Genomic DNA, 12516 nt, shown 5'->3' with positions numbered 1-12516 from the left:
ATGTAAGCTGAACCACACATAACAGTCAAATTGTTGCTGTGGAAAAGAGCTCCTCCAAGCAAAATCTGTCATATGTTCCTGTTTGAAAGCATTTAAGAGTGACCAGGGACACATCTATAAGCCAGAGGATAGTTGACTCACTTCATGTCCGAACAGCACTCACACACAGCTACATCCAGTAGTCTCCACTTAAGGAAACCTACAATAGGACATGACTCTGATCTAGTTCTGATCTAAATTTGAACCAACATTTCCTCAGCTGGCTTAGATGGAGCCAGAGCGGCCTGCAGCCAATGGAGAAGTCCAGGATACCGCTGCGGAAAATTTGACGCGTTCATCCCTCTAAGGAGGGTCGTGGATTTGGCATTATATTCTCTCCCTGAAACGCACTGAATCAGAGGAACAAGTGCAACACAATTGACCACAGCCGGAGAATATCCACCTTTCCCTAAACGTCGGAACCAGTGTGGGGACTGAAAATCGACGAAACATAAAGTCCCCGGGGATGTTCAGCGGCCTGATGATGAAATAGCAAAAGGCTCTTTGCTACTTCCAGCAGCCGGGCTGAGGACACTCTGTCCCAGCGGTTGATAAACGTTGCAGCTGTCATGTTGCCTTTTATCACCATGGTTAAGCTTCTGTTTGAGAAAAGTACTTTGGCACTTTTAGTACAGTAGCGTTGTGTTTGTTTAGACAGTTTCCCTATTTTCTGGTGACAGCCGTTATTCGCTGACTTAGGGATGAGCCCCATAGACAAAGCAAAGGGCAAGGCCTTTATTATATGGAAGGTTTAGGCAAACCCAGGGCAGTTGGCATGAGTGCGATCTGTTTCCAATAATGCAATTCACTAAACATGTCTTTCTAAGTATGGCTATTGATCCTCTGGTTGTTTGTCCTTAGGTCCGTTAATTAGACAAAGGGTCGGATGAACTATTATCGGATTCGATTTGACTGATGCTGCAGGTATCTTGTGATTGTTGCTCATTCAATTACTCCTGATAATAGTGAAAGATAACCTTGTCTTAAGAAAATGCGTTTAAGTGTGTCGATAAGCATCAGAATTAATTTTGTTGAGACGCTTGCTCAATGCGTATGTGCAACCTTCAATTGATGAAACTTGAGCTACAATCCTGTAAGAAGAGAGCTATGAGAGAATAGTAGCGCAGATGCATTCCAATAGATGGAAAATCATCCACAAACACAACATGAAATAAGTAATAAAAATGAATGCATTGCTTTTATTATTTGAATTTATTAGTATAATCCATTGCTCCATAGTGTCTTTATTTTTAATGACGGATCTGGGCAATTTCTCACCGTGTTTCAACTCTAATCTTTGTGAAATGATCCTCTGAAGAAGTCTGTTGAATTAATTTGGACCGTCTCCGGAAACTCATAATCACTCTTGTAATGTACGGTACATAGCTTGTCTGTGCTCGCCATTTTTAGATCAATTTGGACAAGTTTTGCCGGGCACATAGTATCACTTCATTAGGACAGCTTGCTGCACCACAGGCCAACTGGCATCCAGTCAACACACACACACACACACGCACACTAACTCACACACAACACAATCTTTCTCTCTCTCACACTTTCTTGAGGCTGCCAAAACTGTGTACCAATGGTTACAGGATTAAACTGTCACAAAGATTGAGTGTAAAGTGGACGAAAAAAAATGAAAAAACACGTCCCTATAATTGTGTCATGAATATAATGCACTGTGAGCATTGAAGATACGAGAATTGAAGGCAGTATGAGAAATTAAGGTTAATGAGGTATAAGCTGTCAGTGTGACAAAGGAAATATAAATGAATTGCAGAACAGACATAGTGGTTCTGTGTGTGTGTGTGTGTGTGTGTGTGTGTGTGTTTGTGTGTGTGTGTGTGTAGGTGTGTAGGTGTGTGTGTGTGTGTGTGTGTGTGTGTGTCTACCCCTCAGAGAAGCCTGAGGATGACACTAAAGGGCCTTAAGTGGGGCAGGCCTGTCTTCTTTTATTTTGGTCCTTATTTGTACGTCTCCTCCTCTCCCTTTATTAAAACCATACTTTGATACAGACTATTTTTGTTCATTACTCCATCGCCTTCTTCATTATAATTCTTTGCCTTTTGTTCTGCTGGTGGTGTTCTCCACCTCATTTGCCCCAAGGTTAAAATGTGTGGGTGGTTCTCTTGTATGTTTGTTGCACCGATCTTCACTAGTTACCTTTCCACCCATTAACCAATCAAATTGTTATCACTCATACGCTCAAACTATTATTGCTGAACGTGGTCATTGCTCTAAATGCTGCCAAGTCTAACCTCACATCTCAATCAGCGAGATCATACTTCACCAACCAAGCAAGAAAATCAAATATCTTTGGTAGACCAATGAAGTCTTTTTTTTTTCAATGTCAAACAGAAAGGAAGCGGCTTCCTAATAGCAACAAACATGCAGATAACAAAACTAGACTACCAAAAACCGTAAGGTAACAGCTGTGCTTTACCAAACGTATTTGCCAAAACAAACAATTACAGTTGTGTGTGGTGATGCTGAAGAGAGAAGTCCGTGTTCCAAGGCATTTTTTCAAATGTAATTATATCTCCATCGTCCACATGATCAACCTTTTATTTGCCAGACAAGGGGCTTAAAAACAGCAGCAGAGACATAAACCAAGACACCAAATAAAACATGATTAGTTTAGTGTGCTACTCTAAGATGGGAATCTGAGGAGGATTGTGTTAATACATTATGGATCATGTTACTGTGCGGTATGCTGCCGGATTATTTTCACACCAAAGACATTACGGTTGAAGTGAATTATATCTACTGTAACTTGGCCCAGGTTCAAAAAGTGCAACACCGATAGAGTTGTTGGGATTGAGACAAAACTGCTTTATCAGAGACACTGCCTTTGTCCCTGCTGAAAGTCCCCAAACCACACTAAGTAAAAAATATGAATCTATATATAAGCTTTTCCGGCAAAAATCCAAACTCAAATGAATTCAAATGAAAAAAACTAACTGCGTTTCTAATTGAAAAATGAGTTTCCTATTCAGCTGTCACAATTAATAGAAAGAGCTGGCGAAACCAGAGTTGCACAAAACATAATAAGAGAAAAAAATGCCAATTCTTTGTGAATGGCTCAATACAACCACTCATCACCTGCGGTAAAATAACACCCTTGCACAGTTGTCAGGGCACCACTCACTAAACAAAACTAAATATCTGGTCTACACCTGAGCGCAACAAATCTTCCAACGCGGCAAGTGACTATTAGGCATTCCAACAGGAGTTCACTTTGCAAAATGGGACACTGAGCTGCAAACTCATTCCAGCGAGGATACAAGCATATATAGATATGATAATAGCTTTAGACGGCTGCAAATTAAAGAGCCACTTCTCAAACTCTTTTTTTTCCATCCTTCGTCATGAATCACTGCTCCCTACAGTTGGATTTCTGTCCACTCAGTCTGTGTCTCAAAGGCAGACTGTACTCGGATTTAAAGCAATTCAAACGTCCTTCCTGGATTCTCCGCCGAGACTCCAGGGGCCCGCAAATAGAGCGCACTGCGTCCACCGTACTTCAGGCCCTTTCTTCAGAAGGTAAAATAAAGAGCAGAAATTCCGTGAATGATTGATGTTATACTTTGGTATGAATGAGCCGGGATCAACTGAATAAAACTTTTTTTTAAATTTCATTTACAGCATTTGTTCTTTTTTTTTTTTACCTCCACTAGAGCCGAAGACCAAATACGAACTATTTTAAGCAGGCTTTTCTATGCTGCATGGATCCATTGCACTGTACATTCAGTGCATATAGGCTGTTATATTGTGCAATTCAAATTATTATAGGATGACTGGATTGAATGAAAAATAAACACTAATTACATTAACGTTGTCCATTTTGTCATTCTCCCGGTTTTAAATAGATGAAAAATATTTTACCCTGTGGGGTATTTGGTCAAAATAAGCCAAAATACAATACATAACCTTCCACCTTTTCCAATAATCATTTTTGAACATCATCCTTGTATAGTTTCAGTACCACGCACGATAGTACTTATATGCTTCGATAAGCCCAATTATTATAATTGTTTGGCTTCAATTCAAAGTTGGTCATTGTGAGTTGAGAGCTCATGGACTTCTGCCAAGATGAAAACTTCATGAGAGAAGGTATTCCCTTTTTATATATATATATAATGTATGGATTAGGCCATTTCTATACTGTGCATCACAATTTTTAAAAGCGCTTTGTTTTCAGCCTTTTTGTTTGGTTCTGTTATAAAGAGATGCATCAAATAGGCCTAAAACACAGTGCATTTTGTCTGTCTGTATAATGGATTCATCATCATCGTGTTGTCCATTAGCCCTGGAATATAGTGTGTTCTTTTTACTCCATGACATTATCCACTGCTCTAATTTTAAAATGGCTTGAGCTTCAGGATGTTGCCTCTGCTGAATACAATATCAGTTGGGATAAATTGAATCAGATCGTTGTCTCAATGGTGAGTGTTGAATAGGAATCTAATAGAAAATGCACAGTGGCCAGTGTCCTAGGGACATTTGTCTCTTCAAACGATGATGGTAATAAATACAGGATATTTTTCAGGAAAATTGCATTCTATTGAGAATCTCTATCTAGCACATGTAGCAGCTTCTGAGGTGTCTCAAAAGTGCTTATGTCTGAATTCTGAGGAAACAATTTGGCAGATAAAATCCCTATTATGTGTGCTTATCTCAACCCTGAATGCGAGCCTTATTGAATGCACTTCACTTTGGCCAAAATATGGGGATCTGTATTTTCAGGAAGTATTCAGTAAATTAATTATAAGTTAAAAAGGCCATAGATTAAGAGAGTGACAGAGAAATAGAGATAGCGACATTCTGCTAAGAGTTGCATTAGTCCGAAAGCAAAATAAGAACAAGCAAGTAGCATCTGCCAGATTAAGAGCTACAGTTCATCGCTAGAGGTTTACACAAATCTGATTTCATTCAAAGGCATCGTTGCAAATAACCTGTCAAACAGCCGGCAGCAATTTCATTTTGAAATATTTAAATTCCCAAATGCCTTTAAGCGACAATTGCAAGTGACAAACAATTGCGCCTGGTTTGTCGAGACCCCCAACAAGCACCGATCGAGTATCGCACATCATCTTTAAGTCTAAAAAGCACAGAGGGTTTAGACAAAACGAGGATAGAGAGAAACAAGCTGAAATGACATGGAGAAATAGGAAAGGGTGTGAAGAGACAGAAACACCATGTGACCAAATCCGCAGTGATGAGGTCACGGGGAAACTAAGCGTCGTGGAAAGGACCACAGAATATATGCGTGTCACAGTGACCATGGCTCAGTGCAGCGTAATAACTTGATATTAATTCACTGAATATTTGACATGTCTGTAAATGGCTCATTACAAACAGAGAAATAATTGACCAGTGCACAGTGCAAAAAAAGGCAATGAGGAGCTGGTTTGGGGGCGGAAAGTGAGAAAACTGATAAGAGGGTGGGAGGAAGGCAGAGTTGTCGCCGGCAGGGAGAAACAATAGAGAAACTCCAAACAACAAAGATATAAAGAATATCCGATGATTGAAGATTGAGAAAGAGAGAATGGAGCATATTAATATTAAGTTAAATTTAGACAGTAATTGGAGGATGACTGAAGATAGATAAGAGGAATGCGTGTTGAATGAATAAATGAGGAGGTAATGGATAGAAAAGGGAGGGATGGACAGCAAAGCAATTTGAAGAGCCAGTGATTAGATGAGGGAAACAGAGTGAGATGTTGACGAATATAGAGGCGGGGAAACAGATGGATGAAGATATAACCAAAGAGAGAGAGTTTTAGGATATTACATAGAGGGATTGGGAGGTTTGGGTGAGTGCGGGTGATGAAAGGCACAGTTTGGAGAGTGCAGACTTAAAATCTCATGGTCAAACTGCTGCATGTACAATGATGTTCCATCCTAGACAATAGTCAACAATAACGAGAACTGACGAAGAGAATTTCCACACAGAACGTGGAAGCGTATTTAAGAAAGAGAGAGAGACAGGTGTTGGTGGTGTTGCGTGGGAGGCGGGGGGGGGGGGGGGGGGGGATGAGATGTTAACCGCGGCACCCTGGCCGTCTCCCCGAGACCTATCACAACCTATCAACACACTGTGGTGGAGTGGAACATACACACTCTGTCACCCCCATACACACACAGCACACTGCCTCCCCGGTGGTGTGGACAGGCTAAATAGAGAGAAATAGTGATGCTGTAAGTGGTTGGCAGACGGAGAGGGGAGAGTGGGGCGGGATACATGGTTTCAGATGAGAAAATCATACGTACGTGTGTGTGTGTGTGTGTGTGTGTGTGTGTGTGTGTGTGTGTGTGTCTGCGTGTAATTTGGCACACAGGAGCTTTTGTGAAGCTGGTGGGGAGACAGAGTCCTTTTTGAGATAAATGGTATGGTAACACTTTGTGTTGAGTCAACACCCGGCCTGGACTTTGCTTGTGTTGTCAATCTTGTCACGGTCACGGCCAGGGCTCCAAGTTTGTCATTCAAACTGCATCGTGTCAAATAAATGATCAACTACCTTTAAAATGTCAGGGCATGTGTTTGAAATAAAACATATTTAACAGTCCTAGATCTCTGTGTGCACCGTTAAGCTCAGGTACATCATTAGTTATAGGAGACAATTAGGTTGTAAAAGTATAACTTTGGTGTGTGTCTCACATTTAAAAATGAAGGACTAAATGTAAAAAAATAACATATTATACAATCTTACTGCGTTGCAGAGTAGTTACATTCAAAGGAGACATCATGCTCGTTTTACTACCATGATTTCCGCCTTAACACGCCCACATGCTTTGATGTTAAAAAAAGCATTTTTCTCGTATTGTCTGTGTGAATATCCCTGTATTCACCTTCTGTCTCAAATGTTCCGTTTTTGCCCACCAAGAACGAAGTTGCGTGCTTCGGAGTGCTGGGGGGATGTGGTGGGGGGGAGGACCAAGGCCATGTAAGAGAGAATCCCCCCCTGGTCTGATGACGATGATGAACATCCAAACGAGCTGTATTACTGTAATTACTATTCATTCATTACAGGAATCATAGAAAAAACAAGCAAGTTTTTTTTTTTTCTTTTTCCAGCGTTTAGATAAACATGCTAGACAGACACATCAACGTGAAGAAGCACTATCAAGGTGGAATTTTCATAGTATGACCCCTTTAAGCAACGGATATCTGAACGGAGGTCCAGTATCTGCCAAACAGTTGATTATCACCGGGATGAATGTTTGGAGATGGAGACGTGTGGTAACGTTATGGACTGTTGTGTTCAGATAGATTCATCCTCTTTCTCTCTATAATCTCTAATCCCTAGCACAGTTTAGGCACTCTGTGTATGGGTTCAGATGCATGTGTGTTTGCATGTGGTTATGTGTGTCTGCCTGTGATCCTCTGCTTGTGTGTGTGTGTGTGTGCGTGTGTGTGTCCACAGAACAGTGAAATACTCATTTAGTCAACTGGTTGTTTCCACAAGTTTTTTTTTTGTCAAATGTGCTTTATAATTAGTTTTAAATCAAACATTATTTCCAACCCTTAGCCAATAGAAAATATTTTTATTTGATTAAGGGATACAATTCTAAATCCTTGTGCTATCAATCCAATGTTTCTTTAATGTGTTGTCCATTGGCTTAATCTTAAAACGGGGGCCCGAATTGCAAAAGCAAAGAGGTTTGTCAATTCTCCAAGCCACTGTGCACTTCCTCCTCTTTGACCTGAACTGGTTCGTATGACTGAAAAAAACAAGGAAAATCAGCCCAAACACCATGTTTTTGGAAGAGAGGATTTCAGACGATAGGCTGTTATTAAACATGCAGTTGCCAACGTGTATTTTGTATCAGACAATCAATAAACAAGAATCAATAGATTGCTTCAAAAAAGAATGTTTGTTAACAAACATTCTTTTTTGAAGCAATCTATTGTCTATTGGTTAGGGTCTCATAATTTGAAAACATTGTACATATGTTTTAAAAAACAAAACTTAGTTGTTCACATGTTTATATCAAAAACACATTCCAATACAATACATTTCCATTACATGGTAATAAATGATTTACCTCTATACTGCATCTATGTCCTTGGTTATCCGTCAACGGAGTGCAGCTGTACATTCAAAGTGCCCGATAGTGCTTCCATATTCACAAGAGTTTGCAGGGTTTGCGCCTCTGTGCGCTTCTAGCTACATGCGTAAGTGATCTTAAGTGCACGGCGCACATATATATGAGCGTGGCCTATGACACAACACACAACATCAGAGTTGGGTATACCCCCCCCCCCCCCCCCTGCCTCCTGTGTGCCCTTCTGTACAGTTTTGCACATACTTTCATAAACATACTGTAGGCACTCACTGTGTGACGCCGCGAGGCAATGCGTATAGTGCTAAGAGGCTTGCTGGGAGAGACGGGAGCTTTTAGAGGTCATCACATTAACATTTAATCATACAAAATGCTTTTTTGATAGACATCTTTGCACTAAACTAATAAACCGGGTAATTTCCACTTTATTAGAATTAGAATAAATGTTTTTGCATTTGGCAGACTCATTGCTTTGACAAATTACTCCACTTAAATAATTTTTCCGGATTTCATGCTTTATTTCCGGTGCTTTTATCTTCCCTTCTGTACGTCTCATCATGCTCTGCATTTCTAAAGCATGTTTTAGAGTCGTATGGTGATGTCCCTTTTCCTACCACTTCCTCGCTCCCTAGGCTACCCTTTATTTTAAAAAAGAAGGAAAAAACAACAATAGTTGACGTACCTTACTAACATTCAAATGATCTCAGCAAGGAGATTAACATTTCTAATCAAATCTAGTCCAAAGAGGCGTGCGATGTAAAGTTTAATGAGGTCATTTTGAATGTTGACATTCATTTCTTGAGCAAAAAAGCTGCTTGGATAATTCGTTGATTAAATGGACCCCATGATTCACAAACTAGGGGTAACCATGGTAACAGTTTCTCTTCGTGCATTGTATTCTACCTTTGTCCTTTAAGTGGAGGTCTCACAGGAATTATCCATCACCGTCTCTTTCCATGAGAACTGCAGTCGACACTAACACTATTTTTGTCACGCTACTGGGAGATTTGGCTTTAGCACACTCAAACTTTACCTCCTAGATATTCCACTATAATAGCAGAGCTGTCATATCAAGGCATCTTAATATGAGGGGGTTGGAAAAACTGAAAACACACTTGTGATTGCAGACTTGGTATGGTTTGATGTTTGTTGCTATTCCATTATACTTATTCTGATTATTAGGTGTCCAAGGGTTCATCTCAAAAAGCCTTGGTTCACCATTAAATGAGATAGTTAAAACCGAATGACAATTGATACAACAACAGCATAATATTTTACCTCATAACGAGACCACAGAAAAAGAGAGTGTTTTTTCATCCCTTGATTGATCTCTGTAGATTAGTCACTTTCAGAATAATCACCACACACCAGTAGCATCGGTGTCTCCGGTGTCCCATGTGACTCCAGCGATGACACAGTAAAATGACGCAGACTGGGAACGAGACACGCCTGTGCACCAGTATCCGTGTGATTCTGCGTTAATGTTGTTTCGCTCGTTTGGATTGCAAAGTAGAGCAGAAGGCGTTTGTAGGAAACAGAATAATTCTGATCATGATCACCAGATAATTATTCTGCCTTTGAAGGGCGTGACAAGGGCAGCAGTCGTGTGGTTGATTAAAATGAGTCCAATGGTTGACAGAAAGAGTGCATGTACACAAAAGGGGGTTAAGAAGAGCAGGATTCAGTGCGTCATGAGAAATTGGAAGAGAAGAGCAGCAGAGAAGATGGGATTAGAGCAATACTTAAATATGTACACAGTAGGTTGAAGGCCCTTTTAGGTCATACTTAAAGTTACGTATTATTAAAAACATTATTTTTATGATGGCATATTATGTTCTATAGGTAATACACTTAAAATGTACGTATTTATGCTGCTGCTTCAAGCATACAAGAAGCACACAAATACACACAATTAATTTATAACACACATGAAAACTTCATTTTGTCCTAATTTTGTTGAAGAAAAAAAATATTATTTTCTGTTACTGAAACTTAAGTATATATTCTGCTTTCCTACTTACGAAAAGGTTTGTTTTGCAAACAAATAAAATGCGACACTATACCAGTGACACGAGTCCATTGTAACCCCAACACTTTGTTGAGGAAATACGAAATGCTCTTTCTCTCCCAAAGCAGCGATTTTCCAACAATGTTATCGAGTATAGGACTGTTCAGGTTGAACAAAGTAACCCATTTAATGGAAGTCAGTATTAGTGACAGCATTGATTACAGCATATTAAAATTAAATTCAAACCGGCTGGTGTTTGACGTTAATTAAGTGGCTCCTCGTGTAATAATTTACAATTAACTTCAACAACAACCTTACATAAACACCTAACGGATGCCCTGGTTTCTGCTTTTTGTTCACACTTTCCTTTTTCTCTCTCTTTCACATTCATGCACACCCACATTTACGCACACACCCAGCCTACTCACAAGTCCTTCCACTACAATTTAAAATAGCTGAGTAGAGAGAAGAGGTGCTAAATATGGAGGAAGATGTATTCTATGAGGAGAATACCAATGACTTTCAAGATAATATAATGCAGATGAGCAGTATGATGGTTAACACAAAGCAATACGGTTTAAAAATCTGTTTTATAAGACAGATTTAGGAATGTCTCCGAACCCATTTAGCAATTTAATGCCAGTGAAATTATGTCAGTGGATGTTGGAACTTGATTGAATCCACAGTTGAATACATTTTTAGCACCGTAAAACAAAATGATGAGCATTCGACAAAGATCTCACGACGTTGTCTATTAGAGTGTTTGGTTTTCTGGTCTGTTGTGTCACATTGCTGCTTTATGTCTTTCTGATGAGATGAGGTCGGGCCTCCGATGTTATTGTCGCTATGCACTCTTTACTAAAACACAAAAGTACAGGCTGTCAGTTTCAACTTTGAACTTTATTAAAAAAATAACCGGATAGAACTTTTGCATCAGCACCTACATTTCAGGTGCCCCAACGTATTTTTAGCCCCGGCATCCAACATTTAAATGAGTTTATGCAGGTTTCTGCTAGCCAATAATGTGTTGAAACCAACACAGGTTATTTAAAAACATAATGAGCTGATGATGATGAGCTGATGAAAAAAACAAATATTATTTTGCTAAAATGATGAACTAAGATGGTTTATTCAGGCAGTCAATATAAGCAGGAATATTCATATAAAAAAATCATGTACTAACCTATGTCCTGTTTCTGTGTTTTCTTTTCTCAGATCTCCCAAGGCCATAATTTCTCTGATCAGTTATCTACCCGTCGTGACAATGTATCTTCATGTTGACTCTTAAATCATCGAGGAACACCACATAGAGGTAGGCAATGATTCACATTTTCTTGCAATATTTAAATATACTGACTGACTGATGGATTCAAAAATGATCCTGCTGATTGGGATATGGGGTTGGCAGTGTTTCTTTTATATTGCATCTTTTTATTGACATTTCTGTTCGATAAAATGTTTTATCACATTAAACAACTACAAACACGTGCTAAGACGTGCACGAGTGTTACATAAATGTGCACCTGTGTATGTGTGACAGTGAGTGGGTCAAAATGTATGCATGTAACCACCTACCTAATCTACCGTGATAGCAGGCGAGTGTCATTTTTAACATGTGCATGTAAATGTGTTCCCTTTGTTTAAGCGCGCTGTTTCTCAGGGTGGCTGTGTGCGTACGTCTGATGAGAGCAGTGCAGCGGTCCAATGTGGGCTGCCTCTTGTTACAGGCCGACACCATTAGCAGGGCTGTGAGAGCAAAGAGGCCACACAGATCTTAAACCTGTAGACGAGGCCAAGCAAAGATGAAAAAACAACCAAACATTACAGGTTCTTCAACCAACATGAGCTCTCATTCAATGTCAATAGCTATCATGAAAAACTGTTTCCTCACTATTTCTCACTGTGCATTCATTCATCACAATTTGAATTATCTCCTCCACAACTGCCCTTTGTCAGGTTGTACACTGTATTTTCATTCACAAGTGCTGTGCTGTAATATCTATAATTGCTACTACAGAAAAGGGAAAACCCTTAACCCCCGTTACCTCTTCAATCTCTACTTTTTTAGATTTAATTTAGGAGTACAGAAACTAATAAAATATATTTCATGGGCTTTCACTCTGTTAAAAGTGTCATTAATCTTTGACAACTGGCAGCTACCCAAAAAGCAGTCATGAAGACAATTCAGTTACACTTCTCTAAACATTTTCTCGTGTGTATGCATTGCATTTTCCCACTTTTCTAATGATTTGTTTAATATTGTAGCTACGCACATACGGGATGTTGTGGACATAGAACAAGTTCAAACGGACTGTCAAAACAGTATATCTTTAAGAAGGAAAGATGTGCCCTTTATTACCCTTTAGGAAACATGCCTTTGTTTTGCACAGTAATCTAAC

At 39.5% G+C, this 12516-nt stretch overlaps 1 protein-coding gene across 5 annotated transcripts in view; it reads left to right on the top strand.

Moving 5' to 3' along the window:
• LOC120821460 (leucine-rich repeat and fibronectin type III domain-containing protein 1-like protein) overlaps positions 1-12516 on the top strand; it is a 107669-nt gene that overhangs the window by 34248 nt on the left and 60905 nt on the right. For all 5 annotated transcript variants that reach the window (XM_040180039.2, XM_040180031.2, XM_040180004.2 and 2 more), the window contains one exon: positions 11333-11429. The gene's annotated coding sequence lies outside the window, so the exon portion shown is untranslated. The remainder of the gene's footprint in view (positions 1-11332; positions 11430-12516) is intronic.

This window comes from Gasterosteus aculeatus, chromosome 1 (assembly GCF_964276395.1).
Source record: "Gasterosteus aculeatus chromosome 1, fGasAcu3.hap1.1, whole genome shotgun sequence".
In the NCBI taxonomy this organism is placed as follows: domain Eukaryota; kingdom Metazoa; phylum Chordata; class Actinopteri; order Perciformes; family Gasterosteidae; genus Gasterosteus; species Gasterosteus aculeatus.
Note: the sequence above shows the minus strand (reverse complement) of the source record. Positions and strands in the feature narration are given on the sequence as shown.